Here is a 12061-nt window from a genome sequence, read left to right as displayed (position 1 = left end):
AAATACATGTTCTATAGAAAAATGTTATTATCCGTTTGGTCTGACACGAGGATCAGACATGTTTGACTGATCTGAAGTCGAACACCTCTCTAAAGCAACTGAATGTGTGCACAGGGGGAAAGTACCATCCTGTTGGGAGTTCTGGCCACCACTCTGCAGGACGTATTACAAACAAGTCCCAGACTACTAGAGTCAATGGACAATACAGGTTCAAATGTACCATCAGGACCAAAACCTCTGGTAAGAGGCTGTGCTCCATTAGGACCAAAACCTCTCGCCACAAGAACAGTTTCTTCCCATCAGCTGCCAGCCTCAACATTCAAGCTCACAGTTGAACTTGTATCAGATTTTAGTGGGCGCTACATCAACCTCAGCACTCCCCTCACACCCGGTATGTATGATCGTTGACGAGGGATTACAAAGGTCGGTAAAATATTCAATTTCAGTCCATTTTTAATTTGTCTCGATATTTTAGTCTACATGCTTCGTGCTCTGACTTGCTTGAAGCAGAATCACGGTTGAGCATATTAAAGCAGATAATAAACTCAGTGTTTGTAATGAAGTCTGAACTGTGTTATCTGGAGGGCAGCAGGGCATGTGCTGAACAATGATGAAATTCAGTGAGAGGGAGCAGGTTTTCAAGCTCATTAGTACATAGTCTGGATGAAGTTTGAACAGTGACACCACCGATCTGTGAGATCTGGGCTTTATTCCCACCAAGAGTAGCTCCAAAACAACAGATTTTGTGCTGCCCAGAGGGTCTGCTTCTATTCACTTCCCAAGATCCTCCAAAGCAAACAGTTTAGATGACAGCTGGACTTTCACTCGTACGTAGAAATCATTTCTTTCCACAGTTTTTTATCCGTGATTGCAATCCAGGAGACACAAAGATTACAGCCCATCAGGGCATGGGGATGTCTTAAAAACTCTGTCTGGTCCCAGCAGACCATTAACTTCAGCTTCTAAATGCTCATACATACCTGAAAGTGTGAATGTTGCACCTTACTAGTTTAAAGTCGAATTTTTACTAAGTGTAACAATACTACTTGAGCCAAAAACTGGGTTTTATTGCTTTAGTTCACCAAAAAAAGTGTCTAATTATGCAACCCAGCAGAGGGTAGTGAGGCTGAAATGGGAAAATGCATTAAAGGTCTTCCACTAATGCTTTTTCCAGCTGCTCCACCTCAGTCTTATTGTCCCACTGAGCCTATCAGAGAAGAAAGGGAAGCTGTGTGAACGGAGCGTAGACCGGAGCACCTCAACGTGACCCTCACACGCTCCATTAAACCGGAAGCTGAGGGAAAGTATGAGGTCCTTGACAGATCCTGGCTCAGAGCTCTGCCGCTGACACAATTACTAGCTTTGTCTCTTTGTCTGTATTTTTGCAAAGTTGTCAAAAATGGCTGCCTGTAGACACAAGGATTGACAAACTGCAGGCAAGAATTGAGCTCATCCCCAACACTCGAATAATACTGTATAATAATAACACACAGCTGTGTGAGAAAGTGAAGTTTCATATCAGTAAGTATTCTGTTAGGCCAACGTTCATGTTTTTAAAGAAGAAAGTAATTCAACTATTGACTGAAGTAACAAGGCATGTCTGAAACAAACATCCGCATGTACAGTACTCCACACTTTATTACGCGTTTTGATATTAATGAGATCTAAAGATTATTACAACTCGTGTTTATTCAAACTGCGACCCCTTTTGACTTTTTATTGACACAACAGTCGATTAGTCTGCCTTGATCTCTACTGAGTTAAAAAGCTTCCTTTAAAACTGATAATACTGCTGCTTAAGATGGTACTATCAGTAAGATGATCGACAGAGGACCTGCATCACCTGAGGGAAATATAAAAGGTAAATCATGGTGAGACCATTTTCATCCCAAAATAGAGCATGATGCATGAATGACGTTCTACTGCCAGGAAAAAAAAATGTTTTTGATTCGAAAGATCAAAACTGCATGTCACAGTGGAACAAAGAACAATGAGTCTCTCCTGTTTGCTTTTAATCTAACTGACGTGAGCCCAGAGGGGAAAGAAGGAGAAAATGAAAAAAAGGTGGAGAGAGGAGGGAGACGATGAAGGACAGCCTGCCGTCAGCTCCAGCAGAGGGGCCTTGCTGACCCAGATGCAGGCTGAGTGGGTATGATATTAGCAAAGCAATTAAGCGAGATGACAGCCGTCAGGAAGGGTCACACTGACAGGGAGAGTAGTCTCTGTCTCCCAACTGTAATGGCTATTGATTTTTTTCTGCAACCAAAACAAGACTCTCATCTCAATCCACAAGTGGCTGAGGAAGCTTGGATGTGTTGGAATCACTTCTTGCATGTCCCAAACGCAAGTCTCCAGTGGGAACTTTTAGCTAAAAAAAAAAAAAAGTTTCAGATTTCTTGCCAATGCGGATGCAAAAAAAAAAACAAATAAAAATTGGGAGGGTGAAGTTTGGCAAGCTACATTTAATTTCAGGTGTAACCAAGACGAGGTGTGGACATGAGATTTGAGTGACAAATGAACTTAGTTTATCATTCCTGCACAACAACTTTCTATGATTGATTCATAACGTTCTTGCTTAAACAGTGCTAATCAAATTGTGTTGTAAAAATACATAAACCCCCATTAAAACGTATATTTTTCTTCTGGTTTGGGATATGTGCCTGTGAAGACTGTCCAGATATTTTAGATACTTTTAGACAAGAAGAGACATGTTGTGGACTAACGTAAGAGAATTCTATTACCAATTTTTTTATAGAATTTTTTTTACCAAAAAATCCTCAACCAGCTTTCATTCCATCTTTTACTCTGACTGTAGAAATTTATATTTAAAAACATTGAAATCTCAAACAGGAATATTTTCTGCTGCCTAAAATGAAGCACAAATCAATAAACATCAGCCAATATGAAGTTATTAGCCGAGGTGTGATGGACCACATTATCAACCCGAACATGCAGCATTTTTCTGTCACTTACCCAACATGATAGACAGCAGTTAGAGAAGGCCATCTGAATCAGCTGCCAGTTCAGCTCATATGGAGCAGCAAGGCACCATATATGTCTCTCCATCCCAGCATGCTTTGCTTCAGGCATGCAAGTTGCGACTCAATGGTGTTGCGTTCGACATGTCTGCTTTAATCTGATCTCAGTGGGTGGTTGTAAGTTTCACAAAAAGCAGAGGAGGTAGACCAAACTGTTTGAAAAAAAAAAAAAAAAAAAAAAAACAGCTTAAATCCCACAGTGTGCTGTCAGATCAATCTGCAGGAGCATCTGAAGCGGCTCCTGTGGCACAGCTGCAGCGTTTTCATCCACTGTTCTCGGGCATATTTGTTTCTCTTTTCATCAACTGTTCTCTCCACAGAAGGTCAGTATATTTGGAGGAGGCTGGTGCTGTATGTATCAAGGAGGATTCTGTTATTTCTTCAGCTGCTCTCCATAGCTAACCACACCTGCTCAACTGGAACCTCGAGTACACATCAGACAACCAGGCACCGGGCGCTTGCTGCACAAATTTCCTGCTCACATTCTCAACCCGTAACCTTCTGTTGCAATCTCAAAATGAATTTTACTGGCTTTTTTTTTTTTTTTTTTTTAACTCAGGAGTTTTTATTTGGAGTTTTCTGATCAGCTGAGATGAGTTGATGCTGATCATATTAGAGAGCAGGAGGAGTTCAAATGAAAGCTGATTGTATTTTCTTGAGCAGTGGGTGAGGATTTTGAAAGCTGCTTTTTGTGGGGCACAGTTGAGGGAAAACACATTCAATTCAATTCCATATGGTGCAGGAATGCACATTTTACTCGATTGAGTTAACCACTGTGTAGCTTCTACAGCAGTGCTTTGACATCTGCACTACATGTGTTTCTTGGCCAAGTGCACGAAATACATATCCTGCAGAACAAGAGGTGTGATCAGAGCCTCTTGAACCGATCATTCATACCTATCAGCAGCTGGAAATAAACTGGGGTTTTTTTTATCCCCCAAGAGCTCTGCTCAGTGTAGAGGAGCAAATGACCTGTAGCATGCCCGTAATCGCTGAGCTAATTAATGCCTGTATAAGCTCTCACAATATCTGCAGAAAGACTTCTAGAACAACTATTCAGAAAAGTGACAGCCGCCTCTCTGCTTCTGTTTAAGAGGAAAAATGCACCTTGCTTTTCAATTCCTTTCAGCAGAGCCTTAGCACACCTAGACATGCTGGTGAACGACCAATAAACATCTAATGTTTACTCGATACGTACGGACAGAGACGTGTTTGCACTCTGCAGATGGCCATTAAGGCTTATGTCAACATTGAGAAGATATCCAGCAAAAAATGTGGCGGATCATACTCAGCAATTAAAGTAATCCTGCAGACAGATGTACCTTCTTATCATGTGTGGACAGTTTGAGTTCTTTGATAAGAGTCTCTGCTGGGAAATTAATTTCAGCAGAAGACATTGGGTCCATTACATATCAGCGATGTAATGAAGGTTAAAAAGGATTTTCATGACAAGCATAGGAATTGCTTCCTTTCAAATGTATCTTTGGAATACTGTCAGCAGACAGAGCAGATAGATAGACTGCTGCTGCTCACAATGTCAAAGTGTCATAGAACTGATGCTGAACAGGAAGCTGCTGGCTCTGTGAAACAGCTCGACCCAAAAGGACAAAGGAAAGGAAATTAGATTTTTGTGGGGGGGGGGGGGGGGGGGGGGGGGGGGGGGAGAGAGAACAGCTTAAGTCAGCAGAAAAGATTTGAAAAGTTCAGTCAGGTTTTGTAAGAATCAGAGAGGAAGAAGCAGCAAATGAATGAATCATAGATATTGCGTAATACAGCATGAAAGGCTAGTTTATGCATCTTGTCTGCATCAGTGTGTACGTTACGATGAAATAGAGGAATGCCTTTTTTGCCAAAATGTAAGAACTGATAAAGTAAATGTGTCAGTGGAAAAAAAAACAATATTATATAACAGGCATAGTAATGAAATAGGCTTCTTGAAGACACACGTTTTTTGTCCAAGCTAAAGTGTGACAGACATTAAGAGTAACAACAAGATCACAGGATAGCATCAAAACCAAGCTTTGAAAGGACGGTCATAACGTCTTTCCATGGCCTCAGCACAGACACAATATAAAAATCAAAGTGGCAGGCAGCGCTCACATGGAGGCTGAGCAGCGCTCAGGTGAAGATATATTTTTAAATAAGATAGACTGACATGACCCCAGACTCACTGTGAGACCTTAAACCTCTGTGTGATATCGACAGACTGCATCTTCACCACAGAGGAAATAAAGCTTTAGTGACAGAGGGCCCAGACAAACCATGGCTGACAGGATTTCAGGTTGAATAGATGGATGGACAGCTGGTGATGCTTCGCACTACGTCCCCGTGTTTGACTCACTATTTTGTTTTTAAATTTGAATTGGGAATAAGGGAGATCATTTCAATTACAACCTAGCCTGCTTATTGAGGTCTGTCTGTTGCTTGCCTTCTTTTGTGAAACTAAGCTCCATGTTTCCATCAGTATCTGTTTCCTCGGGTCTCGTTAGAGCTGGAGGTAGTTCTGGAGCCGTCATACTGAGGATTGTTCCAAAGCTCCTAAAGCTGCTCACAGGAGAGGAAGGAGATCAGACGAGGGATGCGTAAGGGGACATGTAAGCAGCCTCTGCTGTAGCCTTTAAACTCACAGACAAGCCCCCCCTTTACTTGATATCACTCATTGAATAGACACTTCACAACGCCACAAAAATGGAAAAAAAGACTGACTTAAATCAGACAGTAAAGAGTGTGTTGAAACGAATACAAACTCAACTCAGTACTCAAAAGTGGGCAGCCCAGCTGGGATTATAGAACACATTAACAAAATTACACCAATTAGGTGCAGCAGTCCCAAAGTTTATATTTCATTTATTTTCTACGTCGCCCTCAAACAAACACTTCATTTGAGGTTAAAAAAGGCTCATCGTATCTTAAAATCAAAAAGAGCAAAAAAGGATCATTATAACAGAAATCTTCCACTTTTTGCATTACTACCATGCCAATTAAGTTACATGTTTATTCTTAATGATTTCCGGCTTTTAATCACGGTGAACGCTGTTACTGCGTGTATCTGAATCAAATGAAAAAGTGAACGGCAGAGTGAACATGACTGCACAGCTGACAGCTGATCGAGCAGTTGTCAGCTAACACAATTCTCGCAAACGCTTCGGGGGAATTTATGTCTCGTGTCTCTTCAAACATATGTCCTCATTTTGTGTTTCCTTGTGTCTCTCCGTGCATCCCCCCCCCCCTACACACACACACACTTAGTGAACACTCACACTATCTGTACTCTGTGTAAGCACGCTTCATTCAGAAAGTCCAGTTTGTTTGACGAGTGCGAGTGCTCCATGCTGTGGCTCTGGCACTTCCTTAGCACTGTCACGGTTGGAGGAGGTATGCTTTGGCAACGAAACAGTTGCTCATGCAGAAGTACAAGTACACAACATGGACATGAAGTATAATCAAATCCCAGCTTCAACTGTGAAGGAATCCCAAAGTGTTGTGACTGTTTCTGACTCAAAGTCAGTGAAGTAGCTGTCCTGTTCTCTGTGTTGTTCTCTGTGTGTGGAGATGCACCGCACCATGTTTAAGCCTTGTTGCCTACATGTAGTGTGAGAGCGCCCTTAAAAAGGTCAACGCACAGACTGAATACAGAGCATCGAAAAGGTCAAGTACTGTATATTTAAAGTGAAAAAGTGGCGTTTGTCTGCTATGACAACTTTATTTATTGCTCTTTGAAGGTTAAATCGATGTTTTATTGTGAAGTTAATAATCATATTGTTCAAACAATTACTGAAACTGGGATGCTCCAGGACACTTTTCAGGCCTATACACTTGCAAAAAGAGACAGAATATGACTGACTCATAAACATAATGTGCTTTTGTATCACACTGTGTGGTCTGTTGCATAATAAAATGTTTATTGGGACATAGCATAATGAGTTCTTCACAGCTTACCGTACCTTTGGTCTCTGGTGGGTGAGGATGCTCATCACAGATAAATTAGATCTTTGGAGTATCTCCGTCTGCACCTGCAGAAACAATAACAGTTGGTGAATATGAAGAGGCCATGAAGCAGAAAATGCAATGAAAATGTCTATGAGCCTGGCCCTTATGTTCTTGAGCCCACCATATGTTCATGACGAGTAAAATCAGACACGCTTTCACTAAATAAATAATGACCCATTCATGTGAGGAACAATCTGCATCAGGTTATTTTTAAGTTCATTTTTCTGTCGAGAGAAAAGATGAATGTCCCCACAGAGATTCATGTTTCACTAGAACTGTCCTCAGAGAACATCACAGATCTATATTGGATAATGCATCTGTGGAAAAGCTCAAGGTGAAGGTATATTGTAGTTGGGAAAGCTCTCAGGGAATGGTAGTTAGGGATGTTGTGATGCAACTTTTTCACTTCTGATAAGATACCGATATTGCAGCCTTGGGCATTGGCTGATCGTGATATCGATCCGATACGACATCAGCACTAATCATACATACTTTTATGACTTATTTTGTGGTGTGGAATGTTAGAAAAGGCTCGATCAAGTGATGTTAAAGGACACAGAGAACAATACTCATTAATAGTAGGTAGAAGAAAAACTGACCCATTTATTATTAACCAATTGGTTACATACCTTCAACATAATATCTACAGTATTCTACAATTGAATCAAATAAAAAAATAAATAAGAAGATCCTAAAAAATAACGTAAATAAATGCAATAAAAACAAACTACTATATACTATGTATGTTTTAAAGTCTGTTAAATGGTCTGCTTATTGGAGCGCTTAAATCAGAGATTTTAGATGGAGTCCGATAAAATCCAATATTCGTTTTCTGGCTTTCTTTCCCTTAATTGTTACTGTAGTTTTTGTTCTTAATTCTTACTTTTAGCCATTATCATCAATCTGCATGTCTATGTGTGGTTTACTGTTTGTTTCTATGCATCCATGTTGCTGCTTATCTTGTGTCTGCTGCAATCACTGTTTTACAGTGTTGTATTGTGCGTGTGATATTTCCTAAAAAGCCAAACCAGGGACAAGGACTGCAAATTGGCCATGGCTAGAAGTCCTATCTACATTACATCGGTTGCACTTTAATTAGATTAGAACAATGTCGAAATGTATTGTCCCCTGACAAATAAATAAAACAATATCTAGAATTATCAGTAAAACAAAAATCTCTGCTCTTTTTAAGATGACAACAAAAGGAGAAGGTTGTCATCGGCTATGAAACTTCAAAGGCCTTCATTGTCAAATACAAGAACAGCACTAGTGTTGGGAAAAAAAAAAAAAAAACATCTGACTCGTCTGCGGTGGCAGCCTTAGGAAGTCACCACATCTCTGTCTTTGTGCTCTCTGTTTGTGCGTGAAAGAGTCTCTGCTTCTGTTTGGTGCAAGTGTACAATGACATATTTCAGCACAAGCACCAGCAACAAAAAAGAAACATCCTTTACATCCTGTCACAGATGTATGATTGAACACAGAAATACTGTTCAATGTGGGATATGAAAGACTGATTTCTTTCCTGGATCACGTTCAAAACATTTGTATTCAGAGCCTCTAACCACAAAACATTGCAGCAACAATGACTGTGAGTCCTCCGAGATGGAAAACCTCAGACTGCCTTTACCAAGATCGAACCACTGCTCTGCATCTACCCAACAAACTTAAGAAGCATGGGGACTAACTGTGGCTTTCAGGTTACCTCACCGGCTCAACCCTACAAATCCACAATTCACTGGATACAAACACCAAGTTCAACTGAATGAATAAGCTCGTCAGCTAATTATCAAGCCATAGTTCTAGCTCAAAGAGGAGAGACAGTTCAAATTGAACACATTTACACATCACAACAGCTCGCCACTGACTACCTTTGTTTAGTTAGGATGGAACTGATGACTTTTTTTTTCCTATTCAAGGTCCCATATTCAGCTTTTCCTGGTTTTATATGCTCTTTAGTGTGTTTTCAAAGTGTCTTGTGCATGTTTAGGCACATCTATTTGCAAAAATTCAAAGATCTCGGAAACGCCACCTGTTAGCAGTAGCAATATCCACATGTAATCCACACTGACCTAAGCCCATTGGCTCGTTATAACAAGCACAAGCTCCACTCGGTCTGACTGTAGCATTACCAACATGGTAAAAGGGGCGGGACGTTTCTGAGAACAAAGCCGAACGACTGACAAATTACGAGAGAGCAGATCGGCTGACCAATCAGATCAGAATTCGCACACGTGGGGACCCTTTTTTCTTCTCTTCATGTGGGATACAGACAGATGAGAGAGCCTGCATGGAGCGGCAGTACATGAAAAACAGACATTTTTTTAAAGTTAGCAATAATGAATATAGTTTCGTAGAAACACAAGTTAAATATTTTAACCCCAAAAAGGGAATAACATGGGGCATTTAATTATTAAACTTTGAAGGGAGTTGGAGATAGCTTAAGACACAGGGCTTTTAGGAAAACCAGTTATGCATTGTCTCATTTTTGGCTGTTTTTCAAAATATGAAATGTCTCTCCTCTTGTTGTTTTTCGCCACAAAATGAGTTCAAACCCTGATCGGAAAAAAAGTTTAATTTGCCACGAAATTAGAGAAGTCCTACATTATCTCCACACAAAACTCAATCATTAACCACCTCATTGACTTCTCGCTACTGAGTTAGATTTTGTTTCCTCTTCCTCTGATTCAGTCATAGCTTATCCACAATGAAAGAAAACACAGTTGGTGTCTGTTAGGTTAGAACTGAATGATATCTTAAAAGAGAAACAAAGTCACTTCTTACAAATGAATCCATTATTTATAGGAAACAGATATGACTCATCCTGAAAGATAAATCTGGATTAGAGTGAAACAATAAAATATGAGACAGATTAGCAAGAAAAAGTTTTCAGTTTATCTCACACAGGAAGCCAATATCTCTCAGAATCACATCACATCCAGAATTTGTTATTGTAAACTTGTCAAAGTGAAGCCAGGTTATATATCATCAAAAGTGTCTAAGAGTGGAGAACACTTGGAAGCATGGTCGAGTAATTTAAAGAGAGTTTCTTAATCAGAGTGCTAAGCAATCAGCAAAGACCAATAAGACCCAAGAGATAGCGAGACGCCACGATCAAACATGGCTGCCGCCCATATCCTCCATTAAAAAATGCTGCTGAAGATAATTTCAGAGTGAATTATCAACGTCAAGGTGAAGGTTTAGGCTTTTTTATATCACTATAAGTCTACTCCTAAGACTGCACATTTGTGATACGATCTGGAGCAACCACAGTTGAAAGATTTCTCCCATAAAATCTAAAAGCTTCTTTTACAATTAATGCAGTTCTGCACAGCCAGAATGAAGATGCCTGCCTTACAAGTGCTGAAAAATAAAAAACGTCTACTGGAGAAGGCTATAAAATCACACTGAGGCCCACGGGCACCGAGTGATGAGAAAAGCTATCTTTACAACACAACCTTCAACGGCTGTCCTATTATCATTATCACATTCGCGTTCATTGTTATTGCGTTCACTTAACACCCGAGCCAAATGAAGAAAAAACACACCGCAACACATACAAAACAAATGAAATGATGCGAGCAGAAACATCGACCTTCATGTGTGTCTTCAGGTTTTTTTTTAATCCATCCTGCTGCAGATATGAGCAGCAATCGGCAGACTTTTCTGTCAGATAGCACAGTTATTACTAAATACATAAATGGCCCTGGTCATTCTGCTGTGGGTACTCAAACAAGGAAAATGTACTGCCAACATTAATCACTACTGGAGTGCTTGTACGTACACAAATATCTCATAGTCCTTGGAAGAGAACACGCAGGCTAAGACAAACAGGGTGTAAATATGATGATATTATTACATATGCACATCACACCTCCTGCAAACAACTGATTTATGATCAACTCAACTCAAAAGCCACCTTTCAACTTACCGTGCGAGGAGTATGTAAATCAGATCGTGTTTTAATATTCATTTGTTAGCGGGGACAAACGATTCTGAGGTCCCAGAATGAGCCGATCACTCACACTGAACTACATGTTGAGGAATTAAGGAGGTTTTTTTTGGTCACCAGTTACATGCAAACAAAACACTCTCAATTCTGGTCATTTCTTTCAATGTACAATTACTTGGAAAGCATGCTAGATGGAAAACATTTTTCGCAGTCTCAATTTTTTTCCCTCTTGTACACACGAAGACAAAACACTAAACAAAGGAAACTATTCCACATTGTAATTACAGCACGACATGATTTGTATTTTTTTTTTCCATGGTTGTGACAAGGCAGAAGAAATGAGTTCAAGTGAATTTTCTTAAAGTAATTTGAAGTCTGGTGTGCCTCAAACAGAGAGAGCTGGTTTGAGTCTGACATTTAACTCCCAAAACATTTTCCACAAGATCCCATTTAAGCTTAGCTTCTCCTCCAAGCTGATTTAATTTATTTATTTTAAATACATTATTACATAATACATCACTGTCTTTCTAAGGGCCTTTGCACTCTCTGATAATGCCAAGTCTATTTAGCATTTTTAACAGCCTAGACATACCGGGAATAGATTTAATGTTTTCATTATAGATGTTTGTTTCAAAGTAGAGATAAGGTAGTAAACTACACCTTGTTAAAATGACTTGGGTTCATAAAGGAGATGTCAGGGGAGCTGTGGCTGTCAGGGAAAGGCTGAGCAGAAATACTCCTGCAGATAGGCTTAATGGGAGTCTGCATAAACAACTAAACATGGCTGTAGCTGTGCCTGTGTTTATGAGCTACAAGAAAGTTCCGATGTTGCATGTTCTCTTCCTTACCATCTCTCACCCCGTCCATGGAGCAAACCAGATGTGACATCCAGAAAAAAAAGTGACGGGAACACTTAAATCACAACTCAGAACATTATGAATGAATTACTCAAGTTGAAAACATTACGTACAATACATTGTTCAATTTGCTGAGGACAAAATGACACAACAATGATCAATGGAAACCAAAATCATCAACACACTGAGGGCTGGATTCAGAAATCGCATCCAAAATCAAAGAGAAA

General features: G+C 40.0%; 1 protein-coding gene across 2 annotated transcripts in view; it reads right to left on the bottom strand.

Annotated features, from left to right (window-relative positions):
* LOC306831128 (kelch-like protein 29) overlaps window positions 1–12061 on the bottom strand; it is a 142158-nt gene that overhangs the window by 124446 nt on the left and 5651 nt on the right. Inside the window, exon 2 of one of the 2 annotated variants that reach the window (XM_079355052.1) lies at window positions 6978–7051. The gene's annotated coding sequence lies outside the window, so the exon portion shown is untranslated. The remainder of the gene's footprint in view (window positions 1–6977; window positions 7052–12061) is intronic. The other variant, XM_079355051.1, reaches the window with a different exon arrangement.

Source organism: Symphodus melops (assembly GCF_947650265.1).
Source record: "Symphodus melops genome assembly, chromosome: 1".
Classification (NCBI taxonomy): Eukaryota; Metazoa; Chordata; class Actinopteri; order Labriformes; family Labridae; genus Symphodus; species Symphodus melops.
This window is presented reverse-complemented; position numbering and strand designations above follow the sequence as displayed.